The 18,331-nt window shown below is 36.6% G+C and overlaps 2 long non-coding RNA genes across 2 annotated transcripts; both read left to right on the forward strand.

Moving 5' to 3' along the window:
- Positions 1–3,033: 3,033 nt before the first annotated feature.
- On the forward strand, positions 3,034–6,236 carry LOC140867396 (uncharacterized). The gene is made up of 3 exons (XR_012145135.1): positions 3,034–3,209; positions 4,110–4,224; positions 4,930–6,236. It is a non-coding gene; the product is annotated as an uncharacterized lncRNA (long non-coding RNA).
- A 2,468-nt stretch (positions 6,237–8,704) lies between these two features.
- Positions 8,705–18,076, forward strand: LOC140864126 (uncharacterized). Its single transcript, XR_012144125.1, has 3 exons — positions 8,705–8,839; positions 14,146–14,221; positions 15,866–18,076. It is a non-coding gene; the product is annotated as an uncharacterized lncRNA (long non-coding RNA).
- Positions 18,077–18,331: the final 255 nt, after the last annotated feature.

The following is an 18,331-nucleotide window of genomic DNA, read 5'->3' on the forward strand; positions in this document are numbered from 1 at the left end:
ATTTCTACATATCACCTGAATACATATCTCAAGTCTCTAGTTCAACTTGACAGCAAGTCTGAAAATCCAAAAATTCCCAAATTATTATATGGGAAAAATAAGTTTTTTAGTCCAGTAACTTTACCCCCTTTTGGTTTTGGTCCATTAAGTTTTCCGATGTGGGTTTTGGTACACTAACTTTGCATTTTCGGTGTTTTTTGTCCAAATGCATACGTGTCAGCTTTTGATTGGTCCACATCATCATTTTGGACCAATCAAAAGTTGAAACGTATGCAGCTGGACCAAAAAATACTGAAAATGCAAAGTTAATGTACCAAAACCCACATTGGAAAAGTTAATGAACCAAAACCAAAATATAGACAAGTTAATGGACCAAAAAACTTATTTTTCCTATTATATGTACAACCTGAATTCATAATTCAAGAACTTAGTATACAATTGGACACCTCAAAGAGTTGGTAACTCGATCATATATGCTTCCTCAGAGTTCCTCTAGTACCTTAGTATTTCGCTAATAACTAAATATACCACTTATCCAGAAAACTACATGAATATTTTATTCATCATTCTGTACCCATAGTTGGTGCAATGACCTTACCGGTTGACATTTACAAAAATCTTAGAATAAAAATGTAAAGTACCCAAAAGTCTCTAGGGACAACTCTATTTCCCTATCTCGCGACTGACCACCTATTCAACTTACCAAAGTCGTCTGTTTACTCTTAACGATCATATTTAAAATGAAAACAACCCAATCAATTAATTTACTACCTAGCAGTCTACTCGCTAGAACTAGATATAATTGATAGTGTCATTCCTCGGAACACAACGGTAACTTTGGATTTTATCTATTACTAATACTAAATTCCAACAGTCTAAATACTTACTATACGGTTACGAGCCAATTCTTTTCTACACAAGAATTTGAAATAATAATTGAAATTATGATCCACCAAAATCCTCATCATGATGGATCATAAAAGGAAACAAACATACAACTAATGCTGCTTAATACGAAATGAGACAGTGCAAGCATTACAAACAAATGAGCTGGAGGAAAAAATCTAGATAAGTGAAAACAACTCACTCATAATTAAATTCTAGGAATGAATGAATAATAATGGAGGCTCCATGAATAATGAATATGAGTCAACAAAATACAAATCTCGTGATCATTCACCCATGGGTAATAAAATCATGCTCAAACAATCCAAGCACAATTAAGAGCAATCGGTGTGACTTCGGTCGAGAGAAGCCACACAAGTTAATAATCAGGGAAAACAATGGTCTCAAAATAAAATCAGATGTCAGCCACACAATATGAGTAGATTACCAAAAAAAATTGAATTTCACTCACATCAACATGTGGCTCTAGAACCGCAGGAAAATTTCAAGAAGTGTGAAACATTAACAAGATTTTACTAAGAAGTTCAACCAATGCCAAAGTGACAGAATTCAACACTGATTAATGTGATACGAATCCATAAATGCTCAAAGAAAGTGCAAAGAAATTTCAGATACTCAAAAGTATATGTTGCAATGGATGCAAGCACAATTGAAGGATAAGAAAATTAATGATCGGAATAATAGTTCACAAAATTGAAAGGCTCATAGTAACCGACTCACTATTTCCCAAAAATCATACTTGCCCAAATAAACAAAGAAAATTCAACTATCCAAAATAATATAAAACCAAGTTCGTATCACAAGTCTTCACATGATTTCTATTTATAAACTTAACTGACTAAACATATGTCTAAAAAAATTCCTAAATAAACTATTCACTTAGTTGTACCCGATTAAAATCCAGTTATAAGAAAACAACTTACAATAATTGCACACAATTAATATCTCCAAATACGCAAGTTTAATGCTTCCCAACAAACTCCTACAATTTTATCAAAATTATTAGTACAACCTAATAACTCAAACAACAACCACTTACTGCTTAAAACTGAAAGGAATGTTGGTACCCCAACTCTGTTTAATTTGAAACCGCATGCTATAAAATAAACAGTTAAATATTACACTTTAAACTATTGAAAGAAATTTTATTTTTGTATAAAACAATAAAAACATTGAGCTACACAATTAAATTAATTAAACATCTAGTTTGAAAATATTCTCAAAAGGATGACATCAAAACATTTAAAGTATTAATTCAAGCATGACTAACATATAAAATTCCTTAAAAACTTACAGACTTTGAGGCGAGATTTCTCGAGTTTCTTGCAACCGGTAGTAGGAACAACCCAAACCAGAACCATGCTCTGATACCAACTAAAACGACCCTAACCTCTACTTAAAATTAATAATTAAATAAAATATGGATTTTCAAAAGTTTTCGGCATGACCTAATTGTTTTGATTAAAACCCTCCTGTCTCAGACAGCAAATTAAAAACACAACCAACAACTCCCATAAATAAGATAGGCCGAGAAAAGAACGGGAACCTAAGAAAATTATTCGACAATTCAAACGTTCAAAATATTCAACAATTGCTGTTTACATGGCAACAATCCATTCTTCAAGTCAATACTTTTGTAAGGTCCAAAAAGTCCACTAGTTTAATCACAATTAATTGATTAAATTATATGATTTAATGTATGTTATTTAAAATATTTAATTGTTATGTTTAATTATGTGAATTATTTGAGTGCCTGAAATATTATGTGATATGTATGATTTTAAAGTTTTCATGTTGGAATTAATTTTGGGTCGCAGGAACGAGTCTAGTGAAAGAGTGGGTGCCCGGTTAGTCAACTTGTGGCTAAGGGCCCACTACAACAAAAATGGCCTTTAACAACAGTTAAAAGACAATGTTTTTCATAAAAAGTGTTGTAAAAAAATTTAACACAACGTTTTTTATAAAAAGTGTTGTTGTTTTTTTAAAAATTTATAGAAACACAACGCTTTTTTCAATGCGTTGTAGATGAACGTGTTTTTAACCCATACTACAACGCTTCGTTTAAAAGCGTAAAAAGACGAAATAAAACCCTCAAAAAACCCATTTCACCGATTAACGTCACCGCTTCTCGCCTCTCTGCCTTTTTTCTCTGTGGTTTTCTTCCATTAAATCACTCATTTCCTCTTTTTCAATCTTCTTGATCGTTCTGTGTTTTGCTACGACTTTGGATGCTCGTCGTCTTCTTTCTTTGTGTGAACCAGGCGTCGTCTGATTTCTATTTCGGAGTAGGGGACTTGGTACGGGTAACGGCCTCGTTGTTCTCTGTTTTTTCCCCTTTTTTCCCTTCCACCTGTTGTAAAATGTGCTCTACCTCTATGTTCTCAGATCTGTGTTTTCTGGGGCTTCTATTTGGGACTCGGTATGAGTTTGTTCTTCTAAATCTATTTTCTTTAGGTTTTCTTCCATTTGTTCCAAAGCTTGATCTATGCTTTTAGATCTGCGTGTTGTTTTCTTTACACTTAAAAGTTTCGTCCAGGTTTCTTTTTCTGCCTTTTTTTTCCTCGGCTTTGCTTCTACACGTTAACATTATGTCTTTTAATTTGTGTTTTGTTTAAAACGGTTTTTGTTCTTATGGTTTCTTCCATATCTTGTTAAATGTGATATATGTTTTTAGATATACGATTTATTTTGGTAACTCTATCGTGACTCTACAATACTTGATAGAATCATTTGATTTTTTTTTACAAAAATAAAACATGCTTGTTATATGTAATTAATTCTCTTTTAAGATCCCGAGTTTTTAAAAATACGATGCAAAAGCCCCTGCAAATGACAATATATCTGATTTTTACAAAATATGGGCTTTTAAAAGTTCTCTAAATTAATATCAGAGCTTGTACAAGAAATAGGTGTTTGTGTATACTTCTTCAAATCAAGAAATATGTATTTGTGTATGGTTGGATTTTCCAAATTCAAATCAACCATCTGTGCAACGCTATGGAAGCCAACTACAAATCGTGGATCTTCGGATTCACGTAGCTGGTGGTAAGCGGAGACATGGATTTGATGGCGCTGCAGGAGTTCAGCCGAACATTGTTCAAAAGATCTGAGTTCTTCATTTATTTTATTTTTAGTTGAATATCTATGATTGGTGCTTGAACAAATGTTGTAAAAAATGAAATTTTACTTGAATTTTTGTGCAGGGTACTTGCTATAGTCTTACCAATGTAACGTCTAGATATTCAACGGCACCGGCTTCGAAATGTAGACTTGATGATTCTGCCAAAGCTCTATCCGCTTCAGTCATACACTTGCTAGGTAAACAAAGTTGCTTGCTAAGTATTTCGGTATTGCTTATGGTTTATTTCTTGAGGAGTGCTTGACCCTCCTCTGTTAGTTGAGTGAATGTTTAGTTTGCAGATATCTTGTTAGCCCACAGTGCTGGTTTGAGTATTATCAGAGGCTTATGAACCGTATGGTGTAATCCTGATAATATACTGATCTAGTTCCTTCAGTGGGATTTGAGCTCATTAGTTTGGCCCTCTGTGTTTTTTTAAAGAGTTTTCTCCTCTGTTGTTTCCTCGTAATTTGTTGAAATTAGCAGTAAAGAGATGGAATATTCTACTTCTTGTGTTGGGTTTATCACTTAAATATAGAATTTGAGGATTTCTTGAATTTGTGAAATGATTGAATCAGGCTAGGTGGCAGTTTGTCTATTGCAGAAAAGTGCATTGACAAAGGAGCTGAAGTGCAGTTTACATCTGCCATTTTTTCGATAATGATGATGATTGTTATGCTGCGTTCTTTTGTTATGGACATTACTAGACACTACTACGCTTTTGATGAAACATTAATATGTAAAATTTCAAATCCTCGTTAGTTGTTGCAGCAACACCGTTTGTCATGGTTTTCTGCATATGGCGTTAAACATTGCCTAATGTTTATGCGGTAAATTGTCTTAATGTAAACATAAGATGGTTGGTCTCTTGCCTTTTTTTTTTCACTAACTCGGTGAAATTCTAGATTCCTGGAGGTGCCCCTGTATATGGATTCACTTCGGTTCATGGGAGACGTGATGGAGGCTTGGAACTTTAGCTACAGTCTGGAGGTTGGAGGTTTAGCTACAACTACATCACATGCCAATTATATTATTGTTGAGTGTCCTGTTAATTTATGTATCCAGATCAGGTGCACTTTGGGATGTTTCTGGTGAGACTAAAATACACTAATTGCTTCATCTTTTTGACTATATTAGTTACTTCTTATTGCATAGGAGAATTGGCAATGTGTTTCATATGATTTTGCATTCTGTATGGCTTAGGCGATTAAGAGTTCTCGTTCGAGACCCTGAAAAGTTGCTTTTAATGTTCTTATGCTTTTTCCATTCTTTATCGTTTCTCTGCTTTTGAAGTTGGGGAGATGGATGCTGATGCATATCCTGAAGCTCCTACATATGTCTTGAACACATTGTGGAATATCGTATCCTATGCAGAAGTTAGCCAGAGCTCTTTGTGGACTAGTGCTCAAGAAGCTGCCTTTGCTGCTTTATTGCGGTATGCAGTAGGTCCTTGGGTTTTAGTTGTTATTATAGTATATATTATTACTACGTTGCTTGGAAGAATATATTATTACTGAATCTTGTAATAAGACCCGACAAAATGATTGGAACTAGTCCATTTAAAGTAATTCTTTTAGAACTTATTGTTATAATTTAAGTGGATGCCAAGGTTTTATATAGAGAAACTTATAGCCAATGGACCCACTGCATGTTTTGTTTTTAGAAATATGATTCCCGTGTATTGAAGTGGACTATCTACATGGAAGTATAGTTTATTTTCTTATGCCTTATGCTATATTTATCATGATATTTAGTTGTGTTGATCGAAAGAGCAGTGATTTAGGTCTAGGAAGCTTCTGAAGAAAATACTTACAGACTGACTGTGATGTAAACGAGGTAAATATGTGTTTAAATGGATCTTTTGATAATTCCAATCGCTTACTGATAATTTCGTAATTCGTAGTTCATTTGATAATTTCAATCGCTTAGTGATAATTTCGTCATTCGTAGTTCATGTTTTTTTACAGATAAATATGTGTTTAAGTTTACTTTACATTTTAATCTATTTATATTTGTTTTATGTTTGTTTTTATTTTTAATAATTTACAGTATGGAGATACAAATTAAAGGAAAAGAGATTGTTGCGGCTTTTATGAAAGCTTGGGACGCTAACATGTGCTGAATGAAGGAATCAAAATTTTTCGAGATTAATGCATAGTTTTTTCCTAGTGTTCATTAATTTAGAATTCGATTATTTTTTTTATTTGAATGATTTATAATATTGGAAGACTCTATATTAAATTTTATTCTACAAATTTTTGAATTTTGAGTGATTTATAATATTGAAAATTTTATTCTACCAAAAAAGACAACGCTTTTTTGAAGCGTTGTCTTTTCCAGATACAACGACGCTTAAAAAGCGTTGTCTTTTCCAAAAATGACAACGCTTTTTATAAAAGACAACGCTTAAAAAGCGTTGTCGTTTTTAGATACGACAACGCTTAAAAAGCGTTGTCTTTTCCAGAAACGACAACGCTTTTTTCGCGTTTCTTTGAGCGTGGTCTTTTACAACACTGGCTACGACAACGCTTTTTCGGGGACATTAACAACGCGGAAAAAGCGTTGTCTTTAGCCGTTTTTCTTGTAGTGGGGCTTTTATGACTCTATGTATAAACAATCTTTGTTTAATATAATTTACATTCATTAATGGCATTTTCTTTGTCTTTCTTCATATTGTTATATTGTGATATACTATTGTTGTTTTGATAAAGACCTTGAATATACTATAGTGTAAGTAAGATGAGATAGTGAATAAAAAGAGATCACTATTATGAAACACATCTTATAGTCACTGTATATTATAAACAGTTCCTAGTCAATTGAGTCGTCCGCTAATAAGGATAAGGATCGCTCGAGATTGAGACTAGCATTTGTGATGCCAAGTACCACGTTTCATTGGTAATGGACATGGAGATGTTCAAAGCATGCAAATGGATATTCATATGATGAATGATCGAACTACCCTATTCGGACTTTCCAAGTGGTTATTATTATTTGAGTGGATAAGTCCGTGGTTTTGGTTATACACCATTAATCCTTACTACTTGAAATATCATTGAGACTCTATATGCTAGTACTGTACTTTGACTCGTTTACCGACTCTATTGGGGTCATCAGGTGTCGGGATTGGGTACAGTTACGACACATATAGGAGTCAATTCTTTGTTGTCAAGGATTCACCACATACTTGCAAGTGTGGATATCCTATGCGATCTGAGGAGATATTAGTGTGACGAATCTCTGGCCATAGTACATGATGTGTTTTAGGTTACTCGGTTTTCCTAGTAGCACATGCGATGTCACTATTTGATCTTCAAGATGCATTGCATAGTTATCGAATCTCGAATGACTCTCGATGCACTAATGGTTGTTGATTCGATCGGGATATATGGATGAAGGGACCATACTGTACGCTAACCAAAATCCACTGATTCTTGCAGGCACTATCAGTGATACATAGGAAATCATGGGGCGATGTTGCTAGACGCTCTTACCATGATTCGATGGGTAAGTCGGAAATTGTTGTTCCGAGTCACAAGGAGTTGTGAGCCCACGGCTAGCTGTATCTCTGAACCATTGAGGGTCACACAAGTAATGGATTACTAAACCCCGTTGAGATAGTTAAATTTAAAGAGTTAAATTTAATGAAAAAGAAGTTGAACTTCTTAACTAAAAGGGAGTGAAATTTCCTAAAATGACATAGGGATGGGCATTTTTGGAAATCACTGAATTGGGATTCAGAAAAATTATCTTGACTTTAAAAGATGCAGAAATGGTTTTTGTGCACAATGGTAAAATCAGTTTATTAATCGGATTCACGATGAATTTTATATTAATTTCTATAATAACAGGCTTGGCTTGTTGTGCTTAAGTTATGGATTGTAGGCCCTAAGGAGTTAGTGTCTTAATACAATTATAACTTAATCTAATCTAGAAATTATCTATAAATACATGTGTAGTGTTCGAAAATTACATAGGATTCACTCTTGCAATTTTCGAAAATACTGCATAATATTTCAAGGGGAATTTTCGAATTCCTCTGCTCCTTTTTGAGATAATTCAGTCTGTAATTTTTGTGAAAAATTACTGTAACGCCCAAGAAATCCACTGGCTGACCAGACCACATGCATGATATTAAATGTGATTTTTAAATTATTTGAGTTATTTTTTAGTTAATTTTATGTGCTAGAAGTAAATTATTTTATTTCTAACGTCTGATGAATTTTAGGATTTTTAAAGTTATAGAGGACGGCGATTGGAGGCTTTCAGGTGAAGAGATATCCGGACACGATTTAAAAAAAAAGGTAGTATTTTAGTAATTTTAGGATTTAATTAGCATAGTTTATTTTTAAATTTATTTAGTAATAGACCGGGCACTAATTAAATTAAAAGGTAAGTCGTAGGAGGATTTTATAATTTTTCGTCTGAATAGTGTATTTTACCCATTTAATAAATATTGAGATTTTATTGGAATTGATAAGCTTTTATATATATTTATATATTATATACGTATATTATATATATATGGTTGGTGAGTGTATTTATATACATGATAGGTAATTAAATTAATTTAATTAGTAACTAGTAGATTTAAGTAATAATTTAGTAACTTAGTTAATTAGAAAATATAAAAGAAAAAGAAAATAAAACGTGTAGTCAGTAGAATAGAATGAGAAACGCAGTCAGAAGAATAGAAAACGGGAGAAAAACGTGAGGGCTAGGGTTCTTGGAGGTGGAGAAATCTGGTTTTGATCGTGTTTCGGTCTAACTTCGATCCCAGAAACGTGTTCCAGATCAACCGTTCTACATATAGAGGCAAGTTTTAATCCGTTTATTTGACTCATCGGTAAAACCATATATTTTTCAAAGGATTTAAGGATGATTTTAACGATCTAGACAAGATATGATGATTTATGTAAGTATATGAAAATATTGCGTTTATTTAGAAAATCAGTATACGTTTGTGGTGTACTGTGTGTATTTCGGCGACTGTGTATTTAGGTGTACTGTGTGTGTTTCTTTACGGGTCTGTGTGTGCGTTTCGTGTGTGTGAGTGCTAGTTGGTGAAATTATGTGTCGGTGTTTGTAATTACGTGTGTGAGTGTAATTGCGTGTGGTGATGTGTGTTGGTTGCATGTGGAATTGAGTGTATGTGGAATCTTGTGTGGTGAGGTGTCGTGGTATGTATGTGTGTGCGTGAGTGAGTGAGTGAGGGGGTTAATAAATGATAGGTGTGTGCGTGAGTTTAGTGTAGGTGTGTGTGTGTATTTTAATATGTATTTTGTTGTGTATTGTTTCGTGTGCGTGTTCCTGATTTAAGGATTGAGGTAAAGTGGTGAGGAAAAAATATTTTTATGGTTTATGGTAAAGTTACGATTGAGGTTGAGGTTGAGGTTGAGGTTGAGGTTGAAGGAGTGTGGATGTAGGCTCCATTGAGTCATGATGCCCCTCCACTTGAGGTTTGACGGAGTGTGGATGTAGGCTCTTTGAGTAATGATGCCCCTCCACTTGAGGTTTGACGGAGTGTGGATGTAGGCTCTTTGAGTCATGATGCCCCTCCACCCTGGATATCCTTGTATAATGCTTGATCAGGCGACTATAATGAAAGTTGAGGAAAGTTTCTGAGCCACAGGTCGAAAGAAAATAATTATTTTTATGAGGTTGAGTTGAGGTGTATTCATTCGTAATGTGTTTGTTATGTATCGAGTTATATTTCTTTGCGATGTTTTGTCTTATGTTGAGGTAAAGTTCAGGTTGAGGCGTCTCTTTTGCGACGAGTTTTAAAGTTTAAAGGTAAATGTTGAGGATTGTGTGCTTGCGTGTGCATGCTTGATGTTTTAAGGGCTTCAAAATATTAAAGTTGATATTTAAAGTATAGTTTAAAGTTTATAGAGTTATGTATTTTTACTACATCTGGATATTTCTTGCTGAGCCATTAGGTTCACTAGACTTTATCGATGCAGGTAATGATGAGTAGGTGGTGCTGTCTGGCGGGTGCGGTGGTCGTGTGGCGGCGCAAATCATGACCATGCAACTTCCGCAACATGATGTTTTTAAGAAAACAGTTTATGTATTTAATTGGTTGAGGTTTTGAAAAAGTAGAAGTATTTTATTTTCTTTTTATTATGAGTCAGTTTATTTTTCCTGGCTGCCAGAATATTTCTAAGTATGCTTTCTAAGTATGCTTGAAAAGATTTATTTAGTTTACGCAGTATTTAAATATTTTGGTTGAGTAAAGATACTGGACTTCTGCCAGTTTTTTTAAATTGTGTTTTTTATTTATTCATGATATTTCATACCCCATTTATTATTATTATAATATATTATTTTAAAAATTAAAATAGTCCGCAATTTTATTTATTTATTATTTTAAGTTAAGAAATTAGAGGACGTTACAACTTGGTATCAGAGCATGGTCCAGGGGATTTGCGCCACTCGCGCCACGCTATACTCGTTCAGATTCACCGCAAGTTTGTAAGTTTTCAAGCTATTTTAATTGTTTTGAGGTTTTGATGATTTGTTTATTGAGGTAAAGGTATAATATGTTTGTTCAGTAAAGTTATGTGCTTTTGCATTGAGATATCATGTGCGTTGGTCATGGTGGTCTGTTGGATTGTTTGAGAAAGATGTCAGAAATAGGACTCTCTCGCAGGAATAATGAAGGGGTTAACCGCAATACAGGGGAGCAGTTTCTAGAGGGCATGGCCCAGCTATTTCAGCAATTGTCAGTGTTTCCCGAGGAGTCAGAGGTAGGCTACAGAGTGTCTGCCCCATCAGGTGAAGAGCTTCTTACTAATCGGGTGTTCTGAGGGATTATTATAGAGTTGCAGGGTAATGCACCGACGGCTGATCTGATAGTGCTACCGATGCCAGACTTTGATATTATTTTGGGGATTGACTGGTTGAGCAGATATGGAGTAGTGATCGATTTCAGGAGAAGACTGGTGATAGTTAGACTAACTCAGGGAGGCCAGTTGACGTTTCAGGTAGTGCAGGGAGACACACAGATTCGATCAGTGACTTCTCTGAGAGCACATAATTTATCAGATGTTGCAGTGATTAGTGAGTTTTCAGAAGTGTTTCCTGATGATATTTCTGGACTACCACCAGACAGGGAGATCGAATTTTCCATTGATCTTGTACCAGGTGCAGTACCAGTATGTAAGGCTCCCTACAGATTAGCTCCTACAGAGATGAAGGAATTGAAAGATACGATTCAAGAGTTACTGGAAAAGGGATTCATACGCCCTAGTTCATCACCTTGGGGCGCACCAGTGCTGTTCGTGAAGAAAATGGATGGAAGTATGCGGTTGTATGTATAATGATTACAGGCAGTTGAACAAGATGACAGTGAAGAATAAATACCCGTTGCCGAGAATTGAGGACTTGTTCGACCAGCTCAATGGGGCAGCAGTGTTTTCGAAGATAGATCTTCGTTCAGGGTACCACCAGTAGAGGATTAGAGAGGCAGACATCCATAAGACAATTTTCAGAAATCGCTATGGCCACTACGAGTTCCTGGTTATGCCTTTCGTACTGACGAATGCTCATTCAGTGTTCATGGACATGATGAACCGAGTATTCCAGCCATACTTGGATCAGTTCGTGATTGTATTCATTGATGACATCTTGATCTATTCCAAGAGTCGAGAGGAGCATGCCATACATCTGAGGACAGTGTTACTGATTTTGAGAGATAGGCAGCTGTTCACAAAATTCAGTAAATGTGACTTTTGGCTAGAGAAGGTGGCATTCTTGGGGCTTATTATCTCCCAAAAAGGAGTCGAGGTGGACCCAGCTAAGGTGGAAACAGTGAGGACTTGGTCAGTGCCTAAGACAGTTGGTGAGATACGCAGTTTCTTGGGATTGGCAGGTTACTACAAGCGATTCATTAAGGTATTCTCAAAGATGGCTCTACCTTTGACATCTTTAACGAGGAAAGGAGTCAAGTACTTGTGGAGTTCAGATTGCCAAAATGGATTTGAGGGGTTAAACAAGCTTTGATCGAGGCTCCATTGTTAGCGATGTCATCTGGGCAGGGAGGTTATGTGCTGTACACCGATGCTTCTACGTCAGGTTTGGGAGCAGTGTTGATGCAAGATGGGAAAGTAATTGCCTATGCTTATAGGCAGTTAAAGACCCATGAGATGAACTATCCCACTCACGACTTGGAGTTAGCAACAGTAGTATTTGCACTGAAGATCTGAAGGCACTATCTATATGATGAGAGATGTGAAATCTTCACAGATTATAAGAGCCTCAAGTACTTCTTCACGCAGGAGAAGCTGAACATGAGGCAACGTCGATGGTTGGAGTTAGTGAAAGACTACGACTGTGTGATTAATTACCATCCGGGGAAGGCCAATGTGGTGGTTGATGCATTGAGCAGGAAGTCAGCAGGATTGGCACACTTGACAGTTCAAAAACCGCTGTTGTTGGAGATGCAGAGATTCGACTTGGAGTTTGTGACTCAAGAGATATCAGTTAAGTTAGCAGCCTTGACTTTGCAGTCGAACTTGAGGGACATAATTCGTGAGGGACAACAGTCTGATGCACAGTTACTCACGTAGAGGCAGAGAGACTTGGAGAGGGACAGTGGTTTGTATACAGTTGAGGATGGTATTGTATGATATCGAGGCATACTTTGGGTTCCAGCTGATGAGACACTCAGATAGGAGGTTATGATCGAAGCCCACCGATCTTCGTATTCTATCCTTCCAGGTAGTACAAAGATGTACAAGGATTTACAGCGTTTGTACTGGTGGCCAGCTATGAAGCGAGATATCTTCATATTTGTGAGCGAGTGTCTCACATGCCAATAGGCGAAGGCAGAGCACCAGAGGCCAGCTGGGATGTTGAAAGTGCTTCCTATCCTTGAGTGGAAATGAGAGCATATCAGCATGGATTTTGTTGTGGGTTTGCCGAGGACTTTGCAGGAGTTTAACTCGATTTGAGTAATTGTGGATTGTCTTACCAAATCGGCTCACTTCTTGCCAGTTAAGACGACCTACAACATGAGTAAGTACGCTTAACTGCACTTGAAAGAGATTGTCAGGTTGCATGGTATTCCAGTGTCGATTATCTCTGACAGAGATCCGTGATTCATGTCTGGTTTCTGGAGGAGTTTGCATCATGCGTTGGGGACTAGGATGAACTTCAGCACGGCTTTTCACCCATAGAAAGACGGACAGTCGGAGAGAGTGATTCAGACATTGGAAGACTTGCTGAGGGCGTGTGTACTGGACTTTCGAGGGAGTTGGGATGTGAATTTACCACTGATAGAGTTTACATATAATAACAACTATCAGGCTTCCATTCAGATGGCTCCCTATGAAGCATTGTATGGGAGGAAGTGCAGGACTCCTATTCACTGGGATGATGTTGATGAGAGGGTTGAGATGAGACCAAAAATCGTGAGCCAGACTGCTGAGATGGTTGTGCAGATTCATCAACGCATGAGTACCGCTCAGAGTCGCCAGAAGAGCTACGCTGACAGACGTAGGCGTGATCTAGAGTTTGCAGTGGGAGATCACATGTTCTTAAAGGTGGCTCCAATGAAAGAGTGCTGAAATTCGAGAAGAAAGGGAAGTTGAGCCATCGTTACATTGGACCGTTTGAGATTCTCGAGCGAGTGGGGATTTTAGCCTACAGATTGGCATTACCGCCCCATCTTTCTGCAGTGCATAATGTCTTTCATGTCTCGATGCTTAGGAAGTACATGGCTAATTCGACGCTTGTACTAGAGCTCGAACCCTTACAGATAGCAGAAGACTTGTCCTTCGAGGAGAGCCGGTACGTATCCTCGAGAGGCAAGAGAGGAAGTTGAGGAACCGAGTGATTCCCATGGTTAAAGTTCAGTGGCTGAATCATCCAGTGGAGGAAGCTACATGGGATAGAGAATCTGATATGCTAGCCAGTTATCCAGATTTATTTGGTAAACCGAATTTCGGGGACGAAATTATTTTAAGAGGGTAGAATTGTAACGCCCACGAAATCCACTGGCTGACCAGACCACATGCATGATATTAAATGTGATGTTTTAAATTATTTGAGATATTTTTTTAGTTAATTTTATGTGCTAGAAGTAAATTATTTTATTTCTAACGTCTGATGAATTTTAGGATTTTTAAAGTTATAGAGGACGGCGATTGGAGGCTTTCAGGTGAAGAGATATCCGGACACGATTTAAAGAAAAAGGTAGTATTTTAGTAATTTTAGGATTTAATTAGCATAGTTTATTTTTAAATTTATTTAGTAATAGACCGGACACTAATAAATTAAAAGGTAAGTCGTTGGAGGATTTTATAATTTTTGGTTTGAATAGTGTATTTTACCCATTTAATAAATATTGAGATTTTATTGGAATTGATAAGCTTTTATATATATTTATATATTATATACGTATATTATATATATATGGTTGGTGCGTGTATTTATATACAAGATAGGTAATTAAATTAACTTAATTAGTAACTAGTATATTTAAGTAATAATTTAGTAACTTAATTAATTAGAAAATATAAAAGAAAAAGAATAGAAAACGTGTAGTCAGTAGAATAGAATGAGAAACGCAGTCAGAAGAATAGAAAACGGGAGAAAAACGTGAGGGCTAGGGTTCTTGGAGGTGGAGAAATCTGGTTTTGATCGTGTTTCGGTCTATCTCCGATCCCAGAAACGTGTTTCAGATCAACCGTTCTACATATAGAGGCAAGTTTTAATCCATTTATTTGACTCATCGGTAAAGCCATATATTTTTCAAAGGATTTAAGGATGTTGATTTTAACGATCTAGACAAGATATGATGATTTATGTAAGTATATGAAAATATTGCGTGTATTTAGAAAATAAGTATACGTTTGTGGTGTACTGTGTGTATTTCGGCGACTGTGTATTTAGGTGTACTGTGTGTGTTTCTTTACGGGTCTGTGTGTGTGTTTCGTGTGTGTGAGTGCTAGTTGGTGAAATTATGTGTCGGTGTTTGTAATTACGTGTGTGAGTGTAATTGCGTGTGGTGATGTGTGTTGGTTGCATGTGGAATTGAGTGTATGTGGAATCTTGTGTGGTGAGGTGTCGTGGTATGTATGTGTGTGCGTGAGTGAGTGAGGGGGTTAATAAATGATAGGTGTGTGCGTGAGTTTAGTGTAGGTGTGTGTGTGTATTTTAATATGTATTTTGTTGTGTATTGTTTCGTGTGCGTGTTCCTGATTTGAGGATTGAGGTAAAGAGGTGAGGAAAAATATTTTTATGGTTTGTGGTAAAGTTACGATTGAGGTTGAGGTTGAGGTTGACGGAGTGTGGATGTAGGCTCCATTGAGTCATGATGCCCCTCCACTTGAGGTTTGACGGAGTGTGGATGTAGGCTCTTTGAGTCATGATGCTCCTCCACTTAAGGTTTGACGGAGTGTGGATGTAGGCTCTTTGAGTCATGATGCCCCTCCATCCTGGATATCCTTGTATAATGCTTGATCAGACGACTATAATGAAAGTTGAGAAAAGTTTCTGAGCCACAGGTCGAAAGAAAATAATTATTTTTATGAGGTTGAGTTGAGGTGTATTCATTCGTAATTTGTTTGTTATGTATCGAGTTATATTTTTTTGCGATGTTTTGTCTTATGTTGAGGTAAAGTTCAGGTTGAGGCGTCTCTTTTGCGATGAGTTTTAAAGTTTAAAGGTAAATGTTGAGGATTGTGTGCTTGCGTGTGCATGCTTGATGTTTTAAGGGCTTCAAAGTATTAAAGTTGATATTTAAAGTATAGTTTAAAGTTTATAGAGTTATGTATTTTTACTACATCTGGATATTTCTTGCTGAGCCATTAGGCTCACTAGACTTTATCAATGCAGGTAATGATGAGTAGGTGGTGCTGTCTGGCGGGTGCAGTGGTCGTGTGGCGGCGCAAATCATGACCATGCAACTTCCGCAACATGATGTTTTTAAGAAAACAGTTTATGTATTTAATTGGTTGAGGTTTTGAAAAAGTTGAAGTATTTTATTTTCTTTTTATTATGAGTCAGTTTATTTTTCCTGGCTGCCAGAATATTTCTAAGTATGCTTTCTAAGTATGCTTGAAAAGATTTATTTAGTTTACGCAGTATTTAAATATTTTGGTTGAGTAAAGATACTGGACTTCTGCCAGTTATTTTTAAATTGCGTTTTTTATTTATTCATGATATTTCATACCCCTTTTATTATTATTATAATATATTATTTTAAAAATTAAAATAGTCCGCAATTTTATTTATTTATTATTTTAAGTTAAGAAATTAAAGGACGTTACAACTTGGTATCAGAGCATGGTCCAGGGGATTTGCGCCACTCACGCCACGCTATACTCGTTCAGATTCACCGCAAGTTTGTAAGTTTTTAAGCTATTTTAATTGTTTTGAGGTTTTGATGATTTGTTTATTGAGGTAAAGGTATAATATGTTTGTTCAGTAAAGTTATGTGCTTTTGCATTGAGATATCATGTGCGTTGGTCATGGTGGTCTGTTGGATTGTTTGAGAAAGATGTCAGAAATAGGACTCTCTCGCAGGAATAATGAAGGGGTTAACCGCAATACAGGGGAGCAGTTTCTAGAGGGCATGGCCCAGCTATTTCAGCAGTTGTCAGTGTTTCCCGAGGAGTCAGAGGTAGGCTACAGATTGTCTGCCCCATCAGGGGAAGAGCTTCTTACTAATCGGGTGTTCTGAGGGATTATTATAGAGTTGTAGGGTAATGCACTGACGGCTGATCTGATAGTGCTACCGATGCCAGACTTTGATATTATTTTGGGGATTGACTGGTTGAGCAGATATGGAGTAGTGATCGATTTCAGGAGAAGACTGGTGACAGTTAGACTACCTCATGGAGGCCAGTTGACGTTTCAGGTAGTGCAGGGAGACACACAGATTCGATCAGTGGCTTCTCTGAGAGCACATAATTTATCAGATGTTGCAGTGGTTAGTGAGTTTTCAGAAGTGTTTCCTGATGATATTTCTGGACTACCACCAGACAGGGAGATCGAATTTTCCATTGATCTTGTACCAGGTGCAGTACCAGTATGTAAGGCTCCCTACAGATTAGCTCCTACAGAGATGAAGGAATTGAAAGATACGATTCAAGAGTTACTGGAAAAGGGATTCATACGCCCTAGTTCATCACCTTGGGGCGCACCAGTGCTGTTTGTGAAGAAAATGGATGGAAGTATGTGGTTGTATGTATATTGATTACAGGCAGTTGAACAAGCTGACAGTGAAGAATAAATACCCGTTGCCGAGAATTGAGGACTTGTTCGACCAGCTCGATGGGGTAGCAGTGTTTTCGAAGATAGATCTTCGTTCAGGGTACCACCAGTAGAGGATTAGAGAGGCAGACATCCATAAGACAATTTTCAGAAATCGCTATGGCCACTACGAGTTCCTGGTTATGCCTTTCGTACTGACGAATGCTCATTCAGTGTTCATGGACATGATGAACCGAGTATTCCAGCCATACTTGGATCAGTTCGTGATTGTATTCATTGAAGACATCTTGATCTATTCCAAGAGTCGAGAGGAGCATGCCATACATCTGAGGACAGTGTTACAGATTTTGAGAGATAGGCAGTTGTTCACAAAATTCAGTAAATGTGACTTTTGGCTAGAGAAGGTGGCATTCTTGGGGCTTATTATCTCCCAAGAAGGATTCGAGGTGGACCCAGCTAAGGTGGAAACAGTGAGGACTTGGTCAGTGCCTAAGACAGTTAGTGAGATACGCAGTTTCTTGGGATTTGCAGGTTACTACAGGCGATTCATTAAGGTATTCTCAAAGATGGCTCTACCTTTGGCATCTTTAACGAGGAAAGGAGTCAAGTACTTGTGGAGTTCAGATTGCCAAAAGGGATTTGAGGGGTTAAACAAGCTTTGATCGAGGCTCCATTGTTAGCGATGTCATCTGGGCAGGGAGGTTATGTGTTGTACAACGATGCTTCTACGTCAGGTTTGGGAGCAGTGTTGATGCAAGATGGGAAAGTAATTGTCTATGCTTATAGGCAGTTAAAGACCCATGAGATGAACTATCCCACTCACGACTTGGATTTAGCAACAGTAGTATTTGCACTGAAGATGTAGTACCTGTAATCCAATCTACTAAATTGCATTCATTAATTTAATAAATATTAAGATCTTTATCTTTAATTTTAATTGATTTAAATTATTTATGTGAGTTATGTTTTTATTGTTTCAGTTTCTTTATTCAAATGATTTTTATCGTGCAGCTTACTTGTTTTAAGTATTGTAAAGATTTAAGCTTTCTTATTTAAATTATTTTAATTGCTTAGTTTATTCATTTA

The sequence above is a fragment of the Henckelia pumila genome, chromosome 4 (genome assembly GCF_033568475.1).
Source record: "Henckelia pumila isolate YLH828 chromosome 4, ASM3356847v2, whole genome shotgun sequence".
In the NCBI taxonomy this organism is placed as follows: domain Eukaryota; kingdom Viridiplantae; phylum Streptophyta; class Magnoliopsida; order Lamiales; family Gesneriaceae; genus Henckelia; species Henckelia pumila.